This window comes from Cydia pomonella, unplaced genomic scaffold (genome assembly GCF_033807575.1).
Source record: "Cydia pomonella isolate Wapato2018A unplaced genomic scaffold, ilCydPomo1 PGA_scaffold_150, whole genome shotgun sequence".
Classification (NCBI taxonomy): Eukaryota; Metazoa; Arthropoda; class Insecta; order Lepidoptera; family Tortricidae; genus Cydia; species Cydia pomonella.
The window spans coordinates 49,407-65,749 of record NW_026907793.1 but is presented as its reverse complement, the minus strand read 5'-3'; positions in this window follow the sequence as shown (position 1 = coordinate 65,749).

Sequence of the window (16,343 nt, the reverse complement as noted above, 5' to 3'; positions counted from 1 at the left end):
GCAGTTTACATAGTTGTATATCCGGTGTGGTCACGTATAATAAACATAGCTTATCAATATTATCATTATAATACCGTCTAGGACTAGGAGGTTGAGGTTATCTCTTGTTTTCGCGTTGATGGTAGATAAGAATTTATTTATAACAAATTTTACTACGCATTTATTATTGCGATAATTATCTTCAAATAAAAATGGCGAGGCTATCAGGGTTATTGTCAGCAAAATTTGACCTACTTTGACTAAAAGTGATAAAGAAATAATCGGATTATGTAATATTTTTTTTCTTATTATAAAAAAATAGATAAACAAGCTACGTAATGCAATATTTTTCATCATGATTTGATATTTTATAACTTATTTAAGAGCAGTGACCCAGGGGACAAAGCTGTCCCACACTTTTGTATGAAAATAGGGTTCGTCCACTGTGTCACCCAATTTTTTAAATAAAAAATTGACGTAGTTTATTTCTGCCGGATCTAGCATATATATTAAGGATCATTTGTTTTTTTTTTCCGGATTTTCACCCCTAAAAATACGGTAAAAAATTGAATTGGTTTTGAAATGTCTGTTACAGAGCTGTTATGCTTAGCACCGCTTGCACCATCCCACTAACCCGGGGTTAACGGGTTAAACCGTTAACCCGGTGTCAAATTGTACTGGTAACCATGATAACTCCAGGTTTAACCGGTCAACCCCGGGTTGGTGGGATGGTGCAAGTGGCCCTTAGTGGCTCAGCTGATCCATCGTGCTCCATGCATTTTGGCTGATCAGATTTTACTATGGAAAAGCCAAACCATTTGGCGATCTCATAGTAAAAGTCAATCTAGCTCTGCATTTAAAGCCGCATAGAGATACATACTGTGAGGGTATCAAGATTTAGTAAAAACTATTTTAAGATGTCCGAACGTGAAGAACTCTTCAGTAATATCAAACGCCTTAAACTATATCTGCAATATCTCCAGCTAAGTTTCCAACGTGTAGAATAACCTCTCAGATCGTGATAACCCGTCGGTCATGCATGACCGCACGCGCAGCCGATGTAAACATAGCCCTTGATCTTTTGATAGCTGAACGAGTGGGACGTGATGTTCAGATGTTTTGAGGCTAAATGAGTATCATAAAACGAACTAACTTTCCAAAAGCAGGAGGCGTTTAGGTTAAATTTATGAGTTTTTTAATTTAATTTAATTTGCAATTTTAATGTGTATATGGACTCTGTTTGAAATAAAATAATTATCTTTTTTGTAATTGCATGATTTCTATATTAATCTAAATTCAAAGTTTATTATTTGATTTTATTTTATTTTTATTTGTTATAGCCCTGGGCGTATCTGGCTTTGTTGCCAATATATTTAATAATGGTATAAGTAACAACATTGTACATGTTTGTCCAAAACCTTAAAAATGCAGTATTTAGCAAATTTTATAGTCGAGATAAAATCTGCTAAACGTATAGAAAACTACATTAGTGCCTTTTTCCGATCAAACTTTTTTAGAATTAAGCCTGGCGGTAAAGCAGTTTGGAAAATTATTTTCGAAAGTACGTATTTTCTCGGCAACATCTAAATAGGGAAGTAAATCGACCTTTACTTCTACTCCAAAATTTTTCAAAAAATGTGCGTGCGTTTAAAATAAGTTGCGTATTTATAAAATGTAAATAATATTAGCATAGCATTACTCATACACGTTCAACAATATATATACCTCTAATAACAATTAAAGGCATTAATCATCCGGAAGGTCAAATCAAAATATCTACAAAAACTTTACCAATACCGCTCTATAATTTCATCATCTCAATTACAAACGTATATACCATTAAAATATCTACACAATAAACATTATTTACGAGTATTATGATAAAGACGTCTCGATGACTACACTACTATCCACAAAACTGGAAAGAAGAATATTGAAAACATCACATAAATTCTTACGACATTTTAATCGTACGGTAGCATTAAACGACCGTAAATGCAAAAAGAGTTAAAAGAGTTAGCCTTTCTGATGAACGCAGATGAACGGAGATTAATGGAGACATTCGGGAATCAACCAATAGCATTTGATGTAACCTAGCGGAGTGAAGAAGAGAACCAATGCTTATGGTTAATTCCCATCTCCGCCTCAGGTGAAACTGGTGAAAGAAAGGCAGCCTAAAAGTTAACACTGTTCAAGAGTGATATTTACATACGTCGTTTTGTATTTGTAGTGGTTGTGGCGTGTGCGCATTATATAACCCACGTGTGGCCTTGTGTGTTATCTAGCGGTGTAGCTACACGTGTCCAGTTAAGAAGACAAGCCGTGACATTTTACTAATTGTAATACAGATATTTGTAAAAATAAAATGTGTTGACATGTTTTGTAAAAGCTTTTCTTGTTTCTTTCTAATTGTTTTGGTTTGTAATTTATTATACAGTTAGTTTTATCCATGCACACCTACCAAAAGTATTTATGGGTCAATTAATAACTGTTATATTTGTTGACTCGAATTTTAGAAGATAAGAAAAAATTTTTTTACCCCTGATTGTCATATACAAATATTTTATTAATAACATCAAGTTACATGTCAGGTATAACATATATACATGCTATCTCGAATTTAAAATAAATTGGATTATTAATATTTGAATATACACATGATGACTTAGGAGGAAATTAAATCTTCTCGGGTCAGAGGTGTAGGGTTAGAGCCGGTGTAGCTTTATTTGACGTTCATAAGCGCATTGTAATATGCCTACTTGAATATTATACGACATCTTTTTATCTTTTTTAGTTCTTTATTAGGTTCCAATTTCTAATATTAGGTATTTTTAGGGTTCTGTAGCCAAATGGCAAAAAACGGAACCCTTATGGATTCGTCATGTCTGTCTGTCTGTCCGTCCGTGTCACAGCCAATTTTTTCCGAAACTATAAGAACTATACTGTTGAAACTTGGTACGTAGATGTATTCTGTGAATCGCTCACACAAAAATATAAAAAAAATACATTTTGGGGGTTCCCCATACTTAGAACTGAAACTCAAATTTTTTTTTTTCATCAAACCCATACGTGTGGGGTATATGGATAGGTCTTCAGAAATGATATTAGAATTGACAACGGCCCGCCTGATGGTAAGCAGTCTCCGTAGCCTATGTACGCCTGCAACTCCAAAGGAGTTACAACATGCGTGTTGCCGACCCTAACCCCCTCCCAACCCCTCCTTGAGCTCTGGCAACCTTACTCACCGGCAGGAACACTACACTATGAGTAGGGTCTAGTGTTATTTGGCTGCGGTTTTCTGTAAGGTGGAGGTACTTCCCCAGTTGGGCTCTGCTCTAGATATGGAATAACATCCGCTGCGCTGTGCCCTTCCACACAAAGCGAGCTGACATTCACAATGCCCATACCTATCTTTTGGACGTAGTTTAAGGACGTACCCGGGCTGGTAAAATTTTTGGTAATCATTATATATTTGTAATTTTTAAAATTATTTTGCATTTTAATTTATTTATTTCATTCCATACTTACTTACTTACTCCGTTGGCTCAGCGACCCAAAATGAGACTTGGCCTCCGACACAAGACAGCGCCACTTTTCTCGGTCCTGTGCGACCTGCTGCGAATGTTATCTTAAATTAAATTGTCCCAAAATGGACCTTGATAATGTAATGTTTATCCAGGTATTGGCGGTAATATCTATAAATGTTGCTATTTTTTTTTCATGACACTACATATGGATGTATCACACATAATGTATATATATATGTATGATGTCACTGTAAATGTTGTATTGACCTGTGAAAGAGCTTTTGAGGCCTATTTATAGATTTTTTTTAAATTTTGCCTTTCACCTTACTGCCTCAGTGTACTGCCCTTGTCCGTTTTTTTTTTGCCTATTTGCTGTCTGCCTGTCCCACTGCTGTCCGATTACTACGAATAATTAAATCGATTCATGATCGATTTTAGGCAAGTAGCACGGGCTATTAACGGACAGTTGAGATCTGATTCACGCTCGAAGGCCACACGTGGCGGTTTGTTTTGCTCGTTATCGGGCCACCTGTCAGAATCAAAATACATATTGCTTACAATCCCGTTCAGGATTTATTTCAAGGGAAAAAATAGCAAATATAATGTATACATTTATCTAGTTGGGGAGACCGAGGTGAGTTGGAACTAGGCTTGTGTAGTACAGTCATGTACTAAAGTGTAGACGCAATTCCCTCCGCTGTACTAAACCGAACTATTCCCTAATGATTCTGCTCTTAGTACATTTTAGTACACTGCACGCGAAAGGGAACGGGAGCGACGAGTGACACTGACAGCGAAACGATCCGAATGATCCGACCGAATTAACGCCGAGCGCGTGCGATGATGACCAACCGGCTCTCGGCTTATTTGAGCGAGAAAGCACACTTCGTTGCAACTTTCGGGAGTAAGCGAGACAACAAATTTTGAATTGTAAAATACAGTCATTGTAATAAAACGTCCGCAAATACAGTTCCGTTACATTATTACGCTCAGTTTGTCTCGGTGTACTACTGTACTAAAAGACCGAACTAGTACATTTGTGTGATTGTACTAGGTAGGCGCGATCTTTTTAGTGATCGAGCACGCACATCTCTAGTTGGAACAGGGATAAGTTGAAATAACGTCAATTTTAAAGTACCTATACAGGGTGATTTCGGGGTCCTGGAGCAAGAGAACAAGACATCACACAGAACTCAAAGATGAGTCTAATGATGTTGCTAATTATTTATTATCACCAATAATTATGATTATTTTTCAGATGACAAGTAGAAAAAAACATTTTTGCATACAATTTGGTCACCCCACTCAATGTGACGTCTTGTCGCTTTCCATACAGCGTATGTCAAAAGTCATAGAGTGACCATGATTACTTCATATAAGATTAATTTTACTTGAAAAATAATAAAAATTAAACTAATTATCTTTAAATCAAATACTACCGTATGATAATGTGAATCATTTATAGATTTAGAAATAGTGGTTCTAGATCACGACCCAGAAATCAACCTGTATAGTGTAATCGTCTTACGCCATGGTTGCATATAAGCGCGCGTAGACAGTTCTCTTATAGATTTTGGTAACTTGTTGAAAATCGTTTAGCTATCGATCTTTTAAAGATCTTTCCAAGATCTTAAACGTGTCTTAATCATTCTTCGAATCGGGCCGCCATTGTCTGCAGGTCCCTTGGTGCGTAGACAAGATGCCAATCGTTAATGCTCCCGTAGCGAACGAAACGCAACTGTCTCTATTACACTATTTTGGAAGAGTGATAGTAAGAGATAACTACGCTACGCTACGGAGCGTGAACGATTGGCATCTTGTCTACGCACCAAGGGACCTGCAGACAGTGGCGGCCCGATTCGAAGAATGATTAAGACACGTTTAAGATCTTGCAAAGATCTTTAAAAGATCGATAGCTAAACGATTTTTATTTTACAGTCAAGGTATTAAATATCGACACTGAAAAAGTTCCAAAAACATGTATACACGACCTTATTGCCCATACAATAAAGTACTGTGTACATATTTTTGATACTTTGTCCGTATCGATATTTAATATCTTGACTGTACTACAATTTTGGTATTCCTAGTGGTACACTATAGCAGGGGTTCCCAATCTTTTTCAACATGCGGCGCAGTTATAAGTTTAGTATTTTGCAACGGCGCCCTTGTAAATTTAAAATCACGGTCGAAAAAGAGTGATACGACGCTATATTATTTACCGATGCGAGCGCTCAAATAGGTACCCGCGAATATTTGTGGTTTCGGATAATGATAGAACTCACGGCGCCCCTCTTTACTTTCTACGGCGCACCAGGGCGCCGCGGCGCACACTTTGGGAACCCCTGCACTATAGTATTTATGTTTTCATTGTAAAAAGCAAACTTATGGGACCGTAAATATGTCTAGGTAAACCGTAACCGAGTCACAGAATGGAGGGGGCCAGTGGGTAAAAGAAGGGAAGGGAGACCTTGCAACAGATGGGAAGATGAAATTAAACGCACAGCGGGTCCTAATTGGATGCAAACAGCGCAATCCAGAGAAAACTGGCTCACCTTGGAGGAGGCATTTACCTGCAGAGGGGTTCAAAATTCAAAATTCAAAAATTTATTCTGCAAGTAGGCCTCAATGGCTCTTTTACACTTTTACTTTTTTCTTACAGAATAACAAATTAAAATCATAATATTATAAAGTATCTAACATAAACTGCATTTTTTCTTTGATACTAGCAAAACTAACTTTGTAAACTAGCATTTCTGGAAGAAATAAAATGCTTTTTTATTTTATTTTATTTATTTATTAAATATGTGGGTTAAAAAGATACAAATTAAAGGAGTTCTTGAGTTCTGAAGTGAATTATGAAGCTGCTCTTGTTAAAAGATGACTATAGTTCTAATGTTCTTATTATAAGTATTTCAAAAGAATGTTACTGAACGAATACAAAGTACCCAATCATTAATTTTATTAATTCAGGTAGTTTTACCACCTTGGCCGCTAGGATTGTTCATTTTTTAGACCCCAATTTTTATTTTATTTTCTGAAAATATAGGTTAATTTAAGATACCTATTTGAAATATTTAGTAATTAGTTGCTCGGTTGAATATTTATAATTTATTTAAAATATGAGATACGGCTTCCCGTAAATTACATGTCGTGGCTGAAGATAAAGCACAAGCTACACCAAGAATTAAAAATAGTGGTCATTGTCTATTAATTCTAATTGTCATCTGTCATTTATGTCAATCACGCGTTTCTGTCTATGTATAATATCGTCTGGAATAGTAGGTAAAGCCAGTAAACTGGAAAAATATTGCTCAAGTTGTATGCGACGAAGCAAAATACACACACATACACACACACACACGCTCATGCACACGCACACTCGCACGTACACGCACACACACACACACACACACTCACGCAATTATGAATTATTCCTTTAGTATGACAGAGGAGGCTTTTCATTTCAATACGGCCTCTATTGAAAAGGCGTTAGGGCCTATATGTTTAGGTATTTCGGACCACCTTGGCCGCTCCGATATAATTTAAAAACCACTAAACTGGAAAAAATAATGCTCCAGTTGTATGTGACGAAGCAAAAATACTAAGTCCAATTCAAATTGAAATAAGTATGTATATTTTTACACATCCCTTAAAACATCGTTTCGTTCACCTCGGAGTGGAGCATTAAAGAAGATTTAATGCTCCACGAGTGCTATAAGCGGTGTAAACAAGCGCTGCGTGGGTGCACGCGCGTACACGCAGAAACATATGAGAAAAAACAATTGTATAGACAGCGCCATCTGTGTCGCTATGTCGGAATTTCTAAGTAATTCTCAAGGAAATCATCCATTTCGTGCTCAAAATTAGCACTGTTGTGACTTTTACAGACCAAAAGTGCTCTCAACCAGACGTATGTCAGCCTACGTCGCATATATGGCCTGCACCAGATCTGGTGTCGCGATAACGATAAAATATGTCTAATAAAGCAAGTAAACACCGCATCGCAGCTGTAAGGCTGAGCTGGTCGACTGTCACGTTCTATCAAGTATGTAAGCGCGAAAGTGACAAGTGATAAAAATGGAACCATGCTGCCACCGCTGCGGCGGTATCATGGTCGTACTTTTATCACTTGTCATGTCATGCATCACTTTCGCACTTACGTATTTGTTAGAACGTGACAGGTATGATGACAGATGATAAAAAACCGGCCATCTTAGCCCGGCTGGTTTCAGAAATAATAATAAAATGCTCACCAAGCATTAGTATATATAATATGCCCAATTGGTGACGTTTAGGCAGGTTTAGTATTCGCTATGTGCACGACTGTCACGCAACCTAGCGTCCGCAAGTCCAGAGGAAAACGTCAATGCACTCCATCTTATAAAACTACTCCAAAACTAATAAGGGTTCCGTTTTTTGCCATTTGGCTACGGAACCCTAAAAACTACTGAACAGATTTTCATACGACTTTCATCTATCAATAGAGTGATTCTCGAGGAAGGTTTAGGTATATAACTTGTTAAGATTTTGTGTAAATTGGTTGATATATAACGATGCTGTCGGAAAAAATCACACTGGCTAGGAGCTTTAATCGAAAACGCTACCTAATCCGTTTGAGCTATAACAGTATAATGTATGGTGGGGTTGTCTCTCTTTCATGGGTCTACAAAAAAGTCCGCGATGTTAAATGTCTATCTTTTAAGGATAACTTACTATACCCATTCTTAACTTCTAGAAAAAGATCACATAGTATGTGGCATCTGTACTAAAGCTATTTACACGGATACAGTATTAATAATTATCAAATTAAATACGTCAGTTATATTAAGCATTTCATACAGAATACAATGGTCACTTACACCATACAATTTAAGTGAATATTTCAGGAGTAATCGTAAATTAAAGTTTCATTTCGAGCCATATAATTTGTACGAAATATTAAAGACGATATCCGTGCATCCGTAGTTAGTTCTAAATTTTACCACCTTATGCGCTGAGATCGCTTTACCTACCCCCACCATGCACTTCGCACGGTCCCAATACCTAAACAAGGGTTTTGTTTGTAGTGGACCTTCTGTGCGTAGAATATTGTATTGTGTGTCCCAACTTAATTATGGCCTGTATTCATATTTTTCAATTCATATATTTCAATGTTTCTAAACTTTCGGGGACAGAAATGATAACGTAGAACTTATTTTGTTGTAATCTTAAGATTTTTACACCCGGAGTTATAACATCGATCTGTTTTTTTTAATACTATCTGAAATAATTAATCCTCGAACTAATAATTATCATACATTGTACTGACGGCCGGCGTTGACTCAATGCTTTTTAGCTTTTTCGGGCTTCAAAGGCTCCCGTATCGTATTATAATTAATGGCTGACATTTAGGAGTTTTATTTTAGAGTTGATAAATAAAGTTTAGTTATGATGGTTCCGTGTAGTGTTGGGCACAGACGTTAAAAGGTATTTTTAAAGACAAAAATGTTATCCGATGCGGTTAGATCATATTAACTTTATATTATCTGAGATATTAGGTTTGGTTAGTAATATATTAGTGTGTTCATCAGAAGCGAAGAGCTGGTGGCCTAGCGGTAAGAGCGTGCGACACGTGTGGAAGACACTAGATCCATATTAATAGATAAAAGGTAATATATAATAAATAAATAATAATTCAGCCTATATACATCCCACTGCTGGGCACAGGCCTCGGGGTATAAGCGCCTACGCTAGCCCAATGCGGATTGGGACTTCACATACACCTTTGAATTTCTTCGCAGATGTATGCAGGTTTCCTCACGATGTTTTCCTTCACCGAAAAGCTAGTGGTAAATATCAAATGATATTTCGTACATAAGTTCCGAAAAACTCATTGGTACGAGCCAGGATTTGAACCCGCGACCTCCGGATTGAAAGTCGGACGTCATATCCACTCGGCCACCACCGCAAAAGGTAATTAACATACCGCCAGCAAAATATGTTTTGGAAGGAACATTGTCTAACAAAAATCTGTCCGTACCATGTAACATTTTTACGTTTAAACGTACATTTTTTTTACATTATTGCTGTTTTCTTGGCCAATCAAAACGATATTTTGATCATTATTTTGATGTTTTCTGAATGTTCCGCTACCTGTGTGCGAATTTATCCCCTCGCTGGGGTAGATTCGTACATTCGAGAGCTTCTAATAAAATTTAAATCATTAATATATTATAAAAGTTATCGACGTCTAACTTTTTGAGGGAGCGGAATGTACGGTCAACCAATTTGATTCCTGGGCCACTATAGAACCATGTCATAATGACTTCTCCGACAGTGCTTATTGAGTGATGCATGTCATGTATAGAGTAGTTAAAGCGACAAGGTTCTATAGTGGCCTAGGATTCAAATTGGTTGACTGTACGTGAAATGTTATTATAAGTAATTGAGCAATCCATCTTTAAAGACCAATTTTTGGGATATCTAAATCTAAAAAGTGTCCGAATGTTGCCTAAGTAATTGAGCAATCTATCTTTAAAAACGAATTTTTAAGAAATCAAAATCTATAAAATGTCCGAATGGTGCCTATCTTCCCTTATATTCATCGTCGCCTAGTGCCCAAACCACAAGCTTTGTTAACCATAACGTCAAAACTCCAACTGCGGTCCCCGTCAGTCTCGCAATGAACCCGCTTAATTCTACATTCACAGTCCTTTATCCCGGCAAAAGCGGAATTCGCACGTACGTAAACAATAAACCGTCAGCAAAATGCCCCGCGCATATTTTAATTGTTGTTTAAGGAGCGCATACTTAAATAATTTTGAAGTATGAAAATTAAACTAAATTAAATTAAATTAAACCTAAAACGTATTGATAGCTCACGTACATGTCAGGGCTAATCTTAATTAGGAATTCTTTACTGAAAACACCATACAAGCAAACATACCTTCAAATCTTCTAGAAAAGTGCGTACTCCCATCTTAAAAGCCGGCAACGCACTTGCAACCTGGGTGCGTAGCCAAGGCAACAATCGCTTGCGTTACAACAATGAAACGCTTTGTGTTTCTCTATCCTTATAAGTGCGACAGACAGTAACAGTTGGTTTCGTATGTTGGCTGCGCACCCTGGTGTTGCCCACTATCAAGTGATTCATCTCCTTGTATATCATTAAAAAAAAACATAACTCATTCTCCGCTGCGCGTAGCCAACAACCAGATATGAAAATGAATAATAAATGTTCATTTCTGAATAAGGTTTACACTTCAGCATTTCCTGTACCGTTGTTTTCCAGTTTTCGCCAAGACAGGTGCGGGCCGTCGCCACAGGCCTTAAGCCCCCTTTGATCTCGAAATACGGCTGTTTGTACAGAGATGTTTACGGTGAGTGGAGCACGGAGTTATGTGTTCTGGGAGAAGTATTTTTTCATAAGTAACATATAAAAGGCCTAGACAAGATGACAATCGTTCTAAACGCCGACCGAAACTTAAGACGAATTCAAACTGTGTATAAAAATATTTTTACACAATTTGATATGTTTTAATCATAGCTATAGCTAGTCGGGAACGTTTGATTTTTTCGATTTTTTTAACATTATAAGAGTTAGGAACATTTTAAAATGTGTATGAAAACTGTTTTTCACGCCTAACTTTTATAATAGTTTTAAAATCGAAAAATAAACAAACGGACGGCCATAGCTATGACTAAAATACATAAAATCTATGTATTAGTCTGTCTTTTATATACATTATATAACTAAGTATTTAACTATTTATATATTTTTAATATTATTTGACTTCACGTTTAATTTTTTCCTATTATTTGTTACTATATTTTCCTGCACCAACATACACAAATGCCTCTGTTTGACCTAATGGTTGACTGGTAGAGATTGCCTTTTAAATAAAATTCAGTAAATATATTTTCCATAATGTCAATATACAGGGAGGAAAATGAGGATTACGTTTGTATGGAGAATCGATCGTCCTCTTTCCTTTTTAACGTATGTTAATAGTCACGTGGCTTTTGTATCGTGTCAGTCACCACGTTGACTCATATTGTCTTGGGATTAAAGGTTAGATTTGACATATCTGCACGTCATCTTGGATGACACGAACTATAGCATCTGTCAGCCAGATATATTTTCCATAGTCGTTTGTCGATGTACTGTTATGTGTGAGGTATGCAATAAACAGTATTGTTATATACGAAATAAATAATAAATAAATAAATAAATAAATATTATAGGACATTATTACACAAATTGACTAAGTCCCACAGTAAGCTCAATAAGGCTTGTGTTGAGGGTACTTAGACAACGATATATATATAATATATCAATATTTATAAATACTTAAATACATAGAAAACACCCATGACTCAGGAACAAATATCCATGCTCATCACACGAATAAATGCCCTTACCAGGATTTGAACCCGGGACCATCAGCTTCGTAGGCAGGGTCACTACCCACTAGGCCAAACCGGTCGTCGAAATATCATTAGATATTTACCAGTCGCTTTTCGGTGGAGGAAAACATCGTGAGGAATCCGGACTAATCCACATAACGTCTAGTTTACCCTCTGGGTTGAAAGGTCGGATGGTAGTCGCTTTCGTAAAAACTTCGGATTTCGTAAAGCGGACCCCAGACTCCCATGAGCCGTGGTAAAATGACAGGACAACGCGAGGTAGGTTAACGGCACTAATCGTGGAGAAAATATGGAGTATTTTTGATATTTCACCGACATCAGTAAAATTCCTACCGCTTTATGCTTAAGAAGTTGAAGGTCCAATTCGTCCTCTATCGGCTCGATTCAAAGAATGAGATACTATAACGATAAGTTCTGGTTTATATGTCGTATAATAGACTGAAGCAGCTCGATTCGGGCAACTAATGTCATTTGGACGTTAGAAATATCGTAGATAGATCTTATTGAGATAACAGCGGAATCGAAATAAACGTCAATTTACGACATGTCGTTTAGTTATCGATCTTTTGTAGACCTTTCCAAGATCTTAAACGTGTCTTAATCATTCTTTGAATCAGGCCGTATGTTTTCTATGTATTTAATGAAAGCCACCGCAATTGGTTTCAATATTATTAACCAATTAAAACTATGATTTTTCGCTCCAGTCATGGGATGTATGGCGCCATTAATTTTCAAAGTAACAAATATCAATGAAAAAAATAAACTTAAGCAGCTTTTTGGCTACTGTATATGGTAAAATATTGTCAGCGTTTAAACACTGATGGTAAATACTTGTTTTACAGGATTTGTCTATACCATCCAGTTACTGGTGCTTGTTACATTATAGGGGTGTTTCGTATAACGCAATTTACAAAACAACACCGTGCAGGTTATTCAAGAAGAGTAAATAACAAGTATCATATCAAGTATTTCGTACTTGGTATCCACGACAGCTATTTGCCGTTTAATGGTATAGATACAGAACTATAACAAAAGAGCTTATCCCGCAAAAACCTTTTCTACCTTACGCATCACAACGTAGTTGCGAACTTCCTACTTCCAAAGAAAAAAGTAGAAAGCCGCTTGAATTTTCAAGGGATAAACTTCCTTTTCTCCGTCAAAATAAGGTCGAAGTTTACTTGGCTAGTGATAGGGATTTAGGTGGATTTGTATGCTAATGGTTATTAGTGATGTTATTCGCCCGGTGAAAGTAACTTTGTGCTATTTTTCCCCTATCCTAATGGGGAAGGTAAGTTTCGGCAAAACAACGAATAAATAATATTCATAGGTAAACAGGGGAGGGGATGTGAGTAAGGTAACATTGTTTTTATCTTCTGTTTTTATTTTTTTAGGAAGGAAACGTAAGGTCTGCTTACAATAAGTAATGGGCCACATAACGTAAATATATTTTCACCACACCAACTGGTAAAGGCCCTCTTGATTGTTCAAAAACTAATGAGAAAGTTGCATTTTATCCACATGTGGGGCAAAGTAATCAGATGCAAATTTTGAGTCGTTTCCTTATGTTAGCTGGTAGAATTTCTCGTTTAAATGATGATTTTGGATTATACATTTTTAATTAAGTTCATTTGGATTTGATTTGGTTTGATTTTTTTTAGGTATTTCATAGTTAGTATTTTCCTCGCGTTGGTGTGGTGAAAAATGTTGTGTTTCACTCGGAGGCAAAGTTTGTTTCTCTAACCCTCATGCCTTGCAACCCTCGCAACGCTCAAGATTCCACTTCTCGAACCACTCGCTACGCTCGTGGTTCAATTTTGGAATCTTTCGCTTGCTCGGGTATCAATATTAGCACAAGCGGTTAAACAACAACTTTGCCAATAACCATATTTATGTATACTGTATAATATATTATATAATTAATTTATAATGTTTCTTTGTGTAGTTTATAAACGTATTACATATATATTAGCTATAAGTTTGTATGGTGGCCCATTAGTATTAGACTTAGTATTTAATTTTGGATCATTTTCTTTTCACACTGCACCCACCTTAGCACTGTTTGGCCCAGTGGTTGACTGGTAGAGAATGCCTCAAGGCATTAAGTCCGCCTATTGTACTTTTTACTCGTATTTGTGCAATAAAGTTTAAAATAAATTAATTAATAAATAATATAAGTTACTTTTTTTATGAAATTATTTATTTACGCGTTGTTTGTCCCTTACGCATTGTTTCTATGAAAGTTTTTTTTTTGTGTTTTACAAACTATTTAAACTGTTTTTCAACGAAATAAATGTCATATACAAAGGCAAAAATACCAAGGCCTCCAGTGCATGTGTGTGTTGAGGGCACAAGCCTTCGGAAATTGTCATACTTATATCTACTTGGAAATGGGACCCGTACGTCCTTAAACTACGTCCAAAACAGAGGTATGGGCATTGTGAATGTCATCTCGCTTTGTGTGGTAGGGCACAGCCAGTGTATGTCATTCCAGATCTAGAGCAGAGCCCAACTGGGGAAGTAGGTACCTCCACCTTACAGAAAAACGCAGCCAAATAACACTAGACCCTACTCATAGTGTCGTGTTCCTGTCGGTGAGTAAGGTTGCCAGAGCTCAACGACGGCGAGGGGGGGTTTGGGTCGGCAACGCGCATGTAACTCTTCTGGAGTTGCAGGCGTACATAGGCTACGGAGACTGCTTACTATGCGGGCCGTATGCTTATTTGCCACCGACGTAGTATAAAAAAAAAAGAATTCGATCCATGCGGTTCAGAACTCTGTCGCGTAGAAATATTTAAATGTTCGTTGAAATAGTTATTCTAGTTACAGCCAGGCCCTTAAGATCCATATCAATTTAAGCTGTATTTATTACTCCATCTTTTATTCAGTTATTCGAAACACGAATCTTCACAATCCCCTGGTATTTATCAGGTTCCCAATTAAAATCGGAAATCTATTAACTCTGCGGCGGTATATTAATGAGTTAATAAAACATGGGTGGTCTTTAATCAGGTATGGGAACACATTTCAATTACTTTCTATTGATGGAATGGATTATAATAGAAATTAATTGTCAAAAAGGTAATTTAAAATTAGTAATTTAACAGTTCATGTTGCGCTGGTGGCCTAGCGGTAAGAACGTGCGGCTTGCAATCCGGAGGTCGCGGGTTCAATCCCGGCTCGTACCAATGAGTTTTTCGGAAGGTATGTATGAAATATCATTTGGTATTTACCAGTCGCTTTTCGGTGAAGGAAAACATCGTGAGGAGACCGGACTAATCCCAACCAGACGTAGTTTACCCTCTGGGTTGAAAGGTCAGAAGGCAGTCGCTTTCGTAAAAACTAGTGCCTACGCCAAATCTTGGGATTAGTTGTCAAGCGGACCCCAGGCTCCCAAGAGCCGTGGCAAAATGCCGGGGCAATGCGAGGAAGAAGTTATTAAATTTTAATTATATTGCTTTATTTAAAGTAACCCGGAGCAATGGATACAGGGACAGGACTTCTTTAAAGGATCGTAGACTACGGTTTCCCCATACCAAGTCCCCATTTTCCTCCCTGGATATTGTGTTTAACACAGAATCGCTGTCTACACTTACGATTTGAACGGCTTACATAAAAAAAAAAACTACAATACCATTCCTAGTCCTAAAAATCCTGCATCGAACAAAAGATCATAATTATTAGATTACTAGAGATTCCTAGAATTTTTGGATTACAATATTAATTGTGCCTTATAAAAGGTTAAAATATAAGTAGGCTGACATGACATAAATTTATTAAGGTTATCTGCTTTTTAGCGATAAGACCGCCTGTTGTTGGTGTATGTTGCTGTTCTTTGTATCGTTTCTGTATTAAGGTGTGCAATAAAGAGCATTTGTATTGCTTTGTATTGAATATACCTATATAAATAAAGCCTAATATTTCCTTAGTCCAACACCAAAGTAGTTTCCCCCGACCCTATTTTTCCATGCCTACTTTAGGTTACATAACAGCCCTTTTAACGTTTATAAGACTTCTTGGCTTAGTAACAGCCATTAGCCCGACTTATCTGCACTCTTAACGGACAATAGGACGGTTCCCGCAGAAAACACTTATCTTTATGGATAAAGAAAGTGAGATATACATTAAGATTCGCGGTGAAACAAAAACGTAATTTTAGATGGAAAATAATTTGTAAATTGCGAAATCTGATCTGTAATGTAATTCTGCTTTCTTTCGACTACTGAGAATGCTAGTGATATTAAGCCACGATGCACGATGATTATAACTGCCATATATGACTTCGTATCGTGATGTTACTTAAACAGTTTTTTAAGAAAGACTATTTGTTTTAGTCAAGTAAGAAAAATATATGTTCATATTAATTATATTTCAAAGACCGTGGTTGTACTCGATACATGATTGAACGAAATCGGCTCGATAGAAAATAAT